At 48.3% G+C, this 11,314-nt stretch overlaps 1 protein-coding gene and 1 long non-coding RNA gene across 6 annotated transcripts in view; one reads left to right on the plus strand and one right to left on the minus strand.

Moving 5' to 3' along the window:
- DOP1B (DOP1 leucine zipper like protein B) overlaps positions 1 to 6,027 on the minus strand; it is a 108,078-nt gene extending 102,051 nt beyond the window's left edge. For all 5 annotated transcript variants that reach the window (XR_009701328.1, XM_061193951.1, XM_061193950.1 and 2 more), the window contains exon 1: positions 5,866 to 6,027. The gene's annotated coding sequence lies outside the window, so the exon portion shown is untranslated. The remainder of the gene's footprint in view (positions 1 to 5,865) is intronic.
- A 378-nt stretch (positions 6,028 to 6,405) lies between these two features.
- On the plus strand, positions 6,406 to 7,548 carry LOC133093134 (uncharacterized). The gene is made up of 3 exons (XR_009701235.1): positions 6,406 to 6,802; positions 6,929 to 7,088; positions 7,460 to 7,548. It is a non-coding gene; the product is annotated as an uncharacterized LOC133093134 (long non-coding RNA).
- Positions 7,549 to 11,314: the final 3,766 nt, after the last annotated feature.

Raw genomic sequence — 11,314 nt, forward strand, 5'->3', positions numbered from 1 at the left:
GGAATCAGAGAATAAACAAATGAGGCAGCTCTTCGAGGATGAAAAGCATTCCCAGCCCAGAGCCCCAGAGGACACGCGGCCACAAACGTTCCTATGCACAAACGTGCTGGGCAATCCAACTCAAATATTTAGCAAGGCTGCTGAGCCAGGCACAATGGTAGATAAGAGATAAACGGTTCCGGCCCTCCTGGACTCTGAGGGAGACAGATGGACAGAGCAGAAAGAAGTGAAACGCTAGGGGTTCCACTCAATGGACAAAATGAATTCTCAGAGCAAAGTCACAAAGTGGCTAACTGCACGTTGTTGCTGACTGGTAATTCTCAACACAGGCGGTCCCGCCCAGCACAGGGCATTTACAAAACCTAAGGAAAAGCAGATCTATGGTCTTAATTGAACAGTTGGTTTAGCAATCCAATCCCCTACAACTAGACTCGGAGAGAGGAGTGGAAATATTCTACAAGAAAAGCAGGTGGAAAAAAAGGACCTAAGGGTGAAGCGTCTGACAGCAGTGGTGGCAGAAACCCACCGCGTGCCTGTTCATTTACTAAGTGCCAATTATCTGCCAGGCCCCCGACAGCTCTATGCCCCTGGGTGAGGAGTCTGAACGGAGGTGTGTCACACCAGGGCCCAAGCAGTCGTTGTTTTATTCTGGCCCTTGTATATTCTTTGATGGATTCTTTCTTTTTTTTTTTTTTCCTGTGGCTAGATGCATTCATTATATATGAACCACTGCAGCTACTGCAAAGTCTGAGACATCGACTGCCTGAGCCCGATGCCAAAAGCAACCATTTCCTTTTCTTTTCATCCCCGATGTGACAAAAGGAAACAACATGAGATGCTGCAGATTTGCCTTTTTGAAAACATCCATCATTTATACATTATAACATATAGAAATACATGCTTAAGTTTTGTTTTTACTCCTTCATTTAAAAAAAAAACTCTGAAGGTCAAGCCATCAGGCTATTCAAACAAGTTACAGCTCTGAAAAGCACTCCACAAGGCGTGGAAATGTCAAATCGTTCCCTTGACTTGTCGCCAAGCTCCATACTCCAATGTTTTCTCAAAAGTGATGACTTAGGGTTTCCACTTGCCTCCCTTCTTTAGTCTTCGTCTGATTAAGATCTATTTAAAGTGTGGCAGGCACCCACACCAAATTCCCTGCCCCCTTTTCCACACTAAGGGAACCCTCATTTTGCTCAGGGCGGCACTCTAGTTCCCAGCCTCCCTTACATCTAGGAGGCCGTAGGACAGTGCTGGACAAGTAGAAGCTGCTGGTGGGGCCTCTTCTGGCCTGTTGTCCTCCACCTTTCCCCTTCTTTCTGCCTGAAACAAAGGTTTGATGTTGGAGCTGAAGCCACATCTTGCAACCACGAGGAAAGAGCCATCTTTAAGGCATGACTTCCCTGCATAAGTGGAAGGACAGAGCAGTTGAGGCCCCAGATGGCTTTAAGAAGGTGCCATACCAACCCTGGACGCTCTGCCCCTGGACTTACTGTTTTCTGCACATAAGAGCTAATTTGTTTAAGCCGCCGTTCAATCAAGTTTTCTGTTACTCACAAACAAACACAATCCTGTTTGATTTATGAACCTAAGTAGTATCTCACTAGTACGTGGTCTGAAAGGAGAGAGAAATACGGAGCAATGGTGACATGATTAAATCCCCTGAGTTGGAGTTAGTTGGCTAACCAAGCTGCATGTAGTCAGTCAAATAAAAAGCCAGATATCACAGACGGAAGAAACTGAACTGCAGGGACAACATGATCTTTAAGCCTCAATCTTTCATTTATTGGCCACAGTGAGGTTGTAAGACTCCCATGATATCTTCTACTTCACTTTCCGATTGCTCTGGGCCCACTGTGGTCTTCTTAAGGCCAACACAACTTTCAAGTTGCCAACGTCAGTGGACCCTGTTTCCTCATTCACCTCACAGAAGGATTGTGCAACAGGCCACTTCCTCCTTCTCCAAACAGCCTCCTGTGTGCCCACACTCCTCTGGCCCACCGACATCTCTGCTGTAGCTTCTCTGCAGGCCCATCCTCCTCTACACGACTGCCAAATGCTGGCATTCCCAGGCACCAAGTTCGGGCCTTCTCTCTCTCTCTACCCTCAATGATCTCTCCATTCCTTTAACTAACAAATACCATCTTCATGCTCATGACCCACAGATTTATAACCTCCCGAACCTCCCCCTGCAAGGCCCAAATTCATGCAAATGTTTCCTTGACTTCTCCACTCGGATATGGCACGCATGTCTCAAACCAGGTGCACCCCAAACTAGACACTCAAGTGTCCATCAACAAAACGTGGTCTAGCCACACGATGGCACGCTATTCAGCAGTGAGAAGGAACAGAGTCCTGAAACATGTGACGGGGTGGGTGAACCTGGAAAATACAAGCTTAGTGGAAGAAGCCAGTCATAAAAGGCCACATACTGTATGATTCCATCTATATGAAATGCCCAGAATAGGCCAATCTGTAGAGATGCAAGTAGATTAGATAGTGGTTGCCTAGGGTGGGGAGTAGGAACAGAGGAGTATCTGCAAATGGGCACAAGGGATCTTTTGGGGGGTAATGGAAATGTGCTAAAATTGGATTATGGTGATGTCTGCACACCTCTGTAAATTTACTAAAAATCACTGAACAGTATATTTCAATGAATGAATTTTATGGTCAGTAAATTATACCTCAATAACACTGTTTTTGAAAAACCCTCTACTCTTTTTTTTCTTTTCCAATATAGTTTATTACAGGATATGGAATATAGTTCCCTGTGTTATACAGTAAGACCTTATTGTTTATCCATTCTATATATAATAGTTTGCATCTGCTAATCCCAAACTCCCACCCTATCCCTCCCCTACCTCCCCTCCCCCTTGGCAACTCACAAGTCTGTGAGTCTGTTTCTGTTTCGTAGATAAGTTCATTTGTGTCATATTTTAGGTTCCACATAGAAGTGATATCATATAGTATTTATCTCTTTCTGACTTACTTCACTTAGTATGATAATCTCTAGGTCCATCCACGTTGCTAAAAATGGCATTATTTCATTCTTTTTTATGGCTGCGTAATATTCCATTGTGTGTATATGCAGCATATCTTCTTTATACATTCATCAGTTGATGGACATTTAAGTTGCTTCCGTGTTAAAAAACCCTCTACTCTTGATTCTATCTGCTCAACCTGCTCCTTCTCCAGTCTTCTTTTCCCCAGAAAGCGGCCCCGCCATCTACGGGAACTTCTACATCGTCCTGGACTCTTCCCTCTCTTCACCTGTCACACTCAACCCAAGTCCTGTTGGCTCTTCTTCCAAAATACCCGTGGACTCTCCACTGTGCAAGCCACCTTTCTCCTGCAAGCCTGCAGAAGCTTCCTAAGGGTTCTCCTTCACTCTTGCCCCTCTCCAGTGTACTTTCACACAGCACTCCAAGTCCTCTTAAAACATAAAGCACTTCCCCACCATGTTTAAACTCTTCCCATTAAGCCTACAGTAAGTCCACACTCCCCCCACCCCACTCTGTGGCCTACAAGGCTCCACCTGCCTCTCTCCTCAAGGCACTCTGCTTGTCCTAAGACAACTCATTCTACCACAGAGCCTTTGCACATGCTGGGCCTCTCTGCAAAAATATACTGTGCTATGCATAGGCACACAGTAAGACTGCCTGCTCATTCTTGGAAAGGCCTGCCCCTTTTTCTGAAATAATAGCCTTCATACTTTTTGAAAATATCAAGGATGGTAATGAGAGGTGTAGTTTGTTTTGCCAAGTAAAGAGATTAAGACTTTAGTACATCCCAACAGTCCGTAAGTTTTTTTGTTTTTTGTTTTTTAATTCCAGGAAATGTACAGGTCTGAAATCCCGTGTCTCTGAACCACTGCAATACTCCATGCAGTCTGTTCACTGTATTAGGTGTCTACGCACTGAAGAAAGAAACATGAACAAGGCAGGGCTCTACTCTCACAGTTCAGAGCCTAATAAAAGAGGAAATACCTAAACACATAATTTCAATTTAATGCGGCACACACAGTGATGGAGGGTGGGCTGATGTAACAGAGTGATGCTGGCAAGAAGGGCAGAGGAAGCCCAGCTACCAGCAGAGACGTCCTCAAAGTCCACAGGTGTGGGCGCTTGTTAGCAGGAAGAGAGCCTTGTCAGTGATAACATGTGTTTAGGAGGGGAGGTGGCAAAGGGGTACCACTGCTCATGGTGAGGAAGGCGTCAGCCAGGTAAGAGCAGGTAACTGGAGCAGTTCAATGTTATGGTTGGTTACAAGAAGAAAGTACAGCACTGGTGAGAAGTTTGGAAATATGCAAGCTCTTTTATTTCAAAATATGGGGCACTTGATACTATGCTAGTAAGCGAGTCTTCTGGGGGGGCTTGGCAAATCCATCATTTCTGCATGTATTTCTCTCATGCAACACACAAGAGTCCTAAGAGATGGGTATTATCAGCCTCCAGATGAGGATACTGGGAAGCAGGCCCTCCAGAAAATTGCTGGGGTCACATAGCAAGCAACTGGCAGAATTAGGATTCCAGCTCAGGCCAGCCAGGTGCCACAGAGCCTCGACTACATTAAGCTACAGGTAAAATTAATAGTGCAGCCCTTATAGAGCTCTTTTGACAATGTTTTTGCAATCTACTCTGGATACCTTTTCTGTGAGAGATTCAATCGCTCAGTAAGACTGATAGAGTTCTACAGCCTACTAACAATTACACCCAAAGGAGTAGTCGTATAAACAAGCGTATCAGACCAGATGAATCTGCCAGAAAATGGAAAATGTCAGCTGGGAATCTCTCACCTTAACCATTCTTAATTTCTTAGGAAAACAAGTTTGAGTGAAAAATCAACTGTCTAGATCCAAAAGAAGTTAGTATTAAAGATGTTTACACGAAGGACCGTTTCTGAGTTAGATGAAAACATAGGTGAGTGAAAAGTGTCAGAGTCACCCTCCCATGAGCCACAACACTTATCAGTAGATAATGATCCTTAGTCACAGCACAGAAACACTCATCGGCAAGTGGTTTAATCAACTGTAGGGCACATGATTTTGAATCGGGTCTTTCAGAGCGGTAATTAAATTGAGGTGGCAAAAATGTAAGACACATAATGGGAGCAAGCTTTGGAAGGAGAGGAGCGCCTCCACTGCCTTACCAAAATATCCTGCAAAGATTCTCCCAAGTGTCGGGCAGCTGTCCCAGGTTAGGGAAACACCTGAGGGTAACAGCCTCCATAAGCAGCCGCACTGAGTTGCTAAAAAGCCATCCAGGAAGGCAGCAGCCGGCAATCCTGCAAGACGGAGGGGCCAGGCGGCTGAGCGCGCACTGCGGCTGGGATCCCTTCTCCTGAGGACAGTCGGGAAGACTTGGGGGGTCTTCCCTTAACAGGAAAGCCTTCATCTTATAAAGGTCTCGATCCCTAGCCCTGCTTCCCGACCAGGACCGCGAGCAAACAAAGCCGCGGCTTCGGCATCCGCCGGCCGCGGTGAGGAGCGGGCGGGCCGTGACCCACCTGACCTCCACCTGCCGGACGAGAGGCCGCGCCGGGCCCGGCCGCTCTTCCTTCGCTGCGGGGAGCCGGGGGAACTGGGAGGGGACCCCGCTCAGCCTCCCGGGCTGCCCCTTGAGGGGCCGGGGCCGGAGCCCACGCCCACTAACGGCCTCGCTAGGGCCGCCCCCGCACTGCAGCAGTGAGCGCCAGCGGGCCCGGGCCGCGCTCGGGGGAGCCACCTGCACACCGGGCCCGCCTCCAAGGCGCCGCCCGAACCCTGTGCACCCGGGGAGGACGCACCCGCCGCTCGCGGACCCGCAAGAGGAGACGCCCCGGCTCCCTCGGCTTCGCCTGGCGGCCGAAGGCGCCGGCCCGACTTACCGGCGGCGGCGGCCTTCTCGGCGGGCGCGCCTACGGGAGGCGCGGAGGAGCCGAGCTGGACGCGAAGGGTTAAACGATCGGCAGCTGCGGCGCGGCCGGGAGCCGGGACGGCGGAGGCAGCGCAGCGCCAGAACCGCAGCGGCCACGGCTCCAGGACACTGGGCGGGCTGGGGGGCGGATCTTAGACGCTTGGGGGCGGGGACAAGGGCGGACCCTCGGTGCGTGGGGCGGAGCCTAGAAGGGCTGGGCCGGGAGGCGGGCCCTTGGCGCATAGGGGCGCGGCCAAAGGAGGAGCTCCTCTGCGGACGGGGCGAGGCAGGGCGGAGAGGCGGGCCCTCGGCGCGTTGGGGCGGGGCTAAGGGTGATCCCTCGGTGAGTGGGGCAGGGGCCGGGGAGTATCCTCGACGCTCGGGGCAGGGCCCGGAAGGGGGGCCCTTGGCTTGGTGGGCGGGACCAGGAGGCGGTACCTCGTCTGGCGGGGTGGGTCCCGGGGGCGGGGCCTGAACGCGGACTCCAGGGCGCCGGGCTCCCACCCCAAGTCTCCCGCAGCTTCCCGGCGGTGGGCGTAGCTCTCAGCCAGAACAAGTAGCTCCCGCCCTCGCCGCGGGTCTGCTTCTGGGGAGGCATCGCACAGGTTGGGGGGAGGTTTGGCTCCGCCTCTCATCTGGGCCTTCCCCAGACACACCCAAATGGAAGGGGACGTCGGTCAGTGAATCAGCCGGCCCAAGGAGAGGTTTGGAGTTACAGGCAAGGAGAACCGATGGACCCGAGAAAGGTGGGCTCCATGGCACCTGGCCATCGGGACTACACCCAAACTCTCGGGGAGGAAGCGAAATGAACCCTTCTGTACACGCTCGGGCCGCTGGAGGTTTGGGGACCCTGGTAAGGTGCGCCGGCCCCACAGGCTGCACTTTTCCGACCCTTGGCATCGGAGAAGGTGAGGTGGATAATTCCTGGAATGAGCTTCTTTATGTGGGCTCTGGCTCAGAAAGGAGACCTCACATCAAGTCTAAAGAGCATTCATGTTTCCAGATAAACTTTAACCCCTTCCTGTCATCCTCAGGAGCCTTCGGACCTGGACAGTCCAGACGCACCCATCCTGGCCTGACAGCTGCAGAGCAAGAAGCACCTGATGACGGGACTCAGGCAAATTTCACCTGAGCATCCTGATTGCACCAGCTCAGGCTCCCAGCCAACCAAAGCAGTGCCACCTGTTGATTGAGGTTGTGATTTCTATGGAAGCCTCTAACAATTTAATCCCTCACTGTCCCCTGGGAATTTTCAGACCTAGTTTGGGGCTCATAAATGCTAGGCCATCCATGAAAGAGTTTGGGGGGGGGTGGGAGTGGGGAGTCCATGAACATGTTGAAATTGTGTAGAATATTTTGTGTTTATGTATGTTTCTGGAGAAAGAGTATAGAGTTTGTATCAGATTCCCAAGGGGATCTATCACCTCCCCCCAAACATCAAGACCGTTTTAATAGTTTGGGATGCTGGACCTCTCACCAGCCAGGCTTCTGATTCTGATTCCATCTCCACCCAATTGGCATATACCAAGTGTCCCAGATGTAAATCCTCTAATGGTCAATTCTAGGAATGGTCTTAAAGTAAATACAGAAGAAAACTAAAGGATTGAGCATTTGCAAGACAAAGAATTAATTTCATGAAAATTGATTTCCTAATGAAGATGTGATAAACTCCATTTTTACAAAAACAAAGTTGACAAACAGGTGAGTTTCTTTTCTTTTTTTTAGGTTTCTCAAATCCTAGCCACACTGCACATGGCATTGAACTAACAGAGATAAAAGAACTGCTTATATCCACCATTAAGGAGAGCGAATCAGTTTGTCTGTGCCAAAACCACCATGTACAACTTTGTCCTAATGCATTTATATAAAATAATACACTTGCCTTATAGTTAGGTCGCCTAGCTCTGAAGAATGCCAGGTGTGTGGGAGGTTAATATAAATTAACTTTGACAAATAAGGGTAGTGTAAACCCTTAAAAGAACTCCATTTATAATCAGGATTATATGTAAATGTACAGCACTAAGATTTAAAAGTTTATTCTTACAAGGATCTGTTTACTTGGGTCAAGCTGTCTTGTCACCCTTGATGTACTGAGCTGTGTTCATCTGTTTAAGACATGTAAATAGCGTAGGTTCCTTGCATAATAATACTCAAACTAATTAGGGCACTTCAGATTTAATTTAAATCAAAATTTTACCCCTTTTGACAGTAAAGAAAGCACTGTAAATCAGAGGAAATGGGTCAGGCTGGCCCACCTCTTAGGAAGATTGGCCCAGGGAAACTCATTCTGAGTTTCCATGTGCAGATACTGGTGACCCTCCAAGCCCGTCTCTTCACCCATCTGTGTAGAAATCTTGCATAGTTCTGTAGTTGATGCTGTTCCCACTTTGTGGTTGACTTGCAGTAACGAGTAAACCTTTGTCAGGATCGTCATTATCACCTGCTTTGATCTCCACTGCATCACTGTTTGGGCTCTTGGGCTGTCACAATCTTGTTACAGTTCAGTAGGTGAGGGCAAAGTCTACAGACCAGGTCTAAAGCTGATGCTGTGTTTGGGTTTCCCACACGGGTGTCAACCTAGAAAAGTGTATCACAGAGAAGCTGATGTGGATGGGATCTCTGGCACCATTTGGTGCCTAAAAACACGTATGAGATAATCCATTTAAAATATGCCACTTCAGGGAATTCCCTGGCAGTCCAGTAGTTAGGACTCCGCACTTCCACTGCAGAGGGTGCGGGTTCGGTCCCTGGTTGGGAAACTAAGATCCCACATGCCGCGTGGCACGGCCAAATAAATAAATAATAAAATATGCCACTTTAAAACCGTATTTCATGTATCTACTTTATGGAAAAGTTCACACAGAGGCTGGTTTGGGGATCTAATAACCATATGGCTTACAAATCCCTTAGATTCATGTATCATCTCCCTTAATTATTACACCAAGGGAGTTGCCTGTGGTCTTTAGACTCGTAATAGTGAAGCTGGATGTACCAAGTGCTAGGCACCAAGGAATTTTTCTGTCAGACAGTCCTGGATACAATTCTGACTCTTGGCTCTTAGCTGTGTGATCTTGAGTAAGTTAATCAGCCTCTCCAAGCCTTTATTTCCTCACTTGAAAAAATGACATTAATACCTACCTCAAAGGACTGTTGTGAGAATTATGTAAAACAATGTCAGGAAAGTATTAAGCGTGACATACGGACTAGCACACCATGGGTTCTCACTTCATGATATTTTTGCCTTTACAGCACACTATGAAACGTTTTCATGCACTTCTGTTAGATTCCTTTTGGTTGTAAGCAACAGTAAGTCACTTCAAACCAGCTTAAGGAAAAGGGAAACTTCTTTAAAGGATACAAGAGTTGCTTAGAGCATCTCTTAGAACCTAGGATCTCAGGGATGGTCTGAAGCTGGGGAATGGATGCCACTGTGAGAAGGGGGGCCATCTCTCTTCGGGCCACTCTGTAGCTGCTTTTCTTGAGAGTCAGTTTCCTCCTTCTCTGGCTATGCCTGGCTTCCTCTGCTCCTTAGACCACGTGGGGGGGGCGTGGCCACTCAGTAGCAGCTCTGAGCGTTCCCTGATGCAGTCCAGCTGGTCCTGCGCTTCAGAGGAAGGGTCTACAGCTGGAGCAGTCAACAGAGGCTAGCAGGACAGAGTCATCTTGCAGCTGCTGCAGCTGCAAACATGGGGAAAGAGCAGGGGGGATGGGTCCAGGAGAGAATTCTTGGGAAGAGGGTGCTGGGCAGACCATCAAATAAGAGCCCCCAGTGACCTTCCCATAAAAATGAGAAATTCCATTCTGATCAGCAGTTTACAATTAGGGGTCTTCTAAGTGGGCTACATGTTGATCCAAAAAATGTCAAGGTGGGATATGGCTAGAGACAAAAAAGGGAGAAGACATCAAAGGAATTGGCCTGTTTACTCATGCATTTCCTGTCTGTGACGCCATCAGGCAGAGCCTGAAAGTGCTCTACGGTCCCTGGGCTTCTGCCCATCATTGGCAGGAGTCTGGAGGCTGGCTGCAGAAGTCCAGAGTATGAAAGGTATTCAGGAAACTTATGGAAAGCCATTAAAGTGTTTTTAGAACCAGGCAAGGAGTCATTAAAATGTCTTAAGAGCTATGGTCTGAGACGAATATAAGAGCATGCGGGATTTAATCAGGCAATGTAGAGATGGCTAGAGGAAGTGAAATGCAGTCTGGGTGGGATTCAGACTTCCCTCTACCCAAAGTGGATGGAAAAGTGATGTGAGGGTTGTGAGAGCTGAACAGACACTTTGCAAGGCTGCCATTGCAAGTCAGAGAGTCGAGAATAATAAATACCTTGCACCCTGTTATAGACCAGAAATACTAGTGTCACCTGTGTAGTCCTGGTCCCCCAAATAAGTGAAACCTTCAGCACTTTCATACTTTACTGATCTCCAAATGAAAAACACCATTACCCCTTATTTCTGCAGTGCTGTTGTCAGGAGATATGACGTGACCCTTGTGGTCACAATCAAGTGACAAAATTGCTGTTTCCCACTGTGAACAGCCCATCACAACTTGGTAAATCTGTGGTTTCTTTCCTTTGTATTTTGTCCATCGTGCACCTGTTGCATTTTTGTTGTTTGGCTACCCATTCCTTCTGAAGTCTTGACTCCCTAGCAAACTTTCTTTGCAAGTATATTTCTTGTCTTTCTTAAGATCCTTTGGTCTCCAGGTCTTTTTTCTGCAGGGTATAACCAGAACGCAGGAGGCTGGTTGCAAAACCAATCTCATTTGAAAGCAGTGGAGTTGCCTGTTGTCAGAGAGACTGCAAAAGGAGCTCAGGGAGGGGCATCCGAAGAACCACCCTGGGCTGTACCTTACAGGGGAGCAGAATAGGTTAAGGAGAAAATATCTGCATGTGTCGGAGCAAAGAGATGGTCTGGACAAAGTTGCCCAGGCATGAACCAGATGAAAAGAGTGGCAGGGCAACCTTGCAAACGTTCTGGGAAGAACACAGGATGCAAAACCCAAACGGAAAACCTATTACGGAAGAAACCATAACCCAACAAAATAAGGACATTCCTCCCCGAGTCCCTCAAGCCACACAACTTCATAAGTGTAAGAACCAATTTCAATGTACTCAAATGTAGGAAAACAGAATGAGATATAAAGCAGGGTTGCAGAACTAAGGAAACAGGATAAATCACCATCCTTATAGAGTCGACAACCTGGAAACAGCAAGGGACACCTGGAACGTGGCTGGGACCCGCTCTGCAGCCCTGGGACCTCTCAGGAGGCTAGTGGTTCTCTAAGTGCCACCCCAATACCAGCAGCACCTGGGAACTTGATAGAAATGCCCACTCTTGGGCCCCAATTCCAGGCAATGTTTTAACGCACGCTTCAAGTGATTTGGCTGCCCTCTAATATTTCAGAACCACTGGACTATGTGC

The sequence above is a fragment of the Eubalaena glacialis genome, chromosome 6 (genome assembly GCF_028564815.1).
Source record: "Eubalaena glacialis isolate mEubGla1 chromosome 6, mEubGla1.1.hap2.+ XY, whole genome shotgun sequence".
NCBI classification, from domain to species: domain Eukaryota; kingdom Metazoa; phylum Chordata; class Mammalia; order Artiodactyla; family Balaenidae; genus Eubalaena; species Eubalaena glacialis.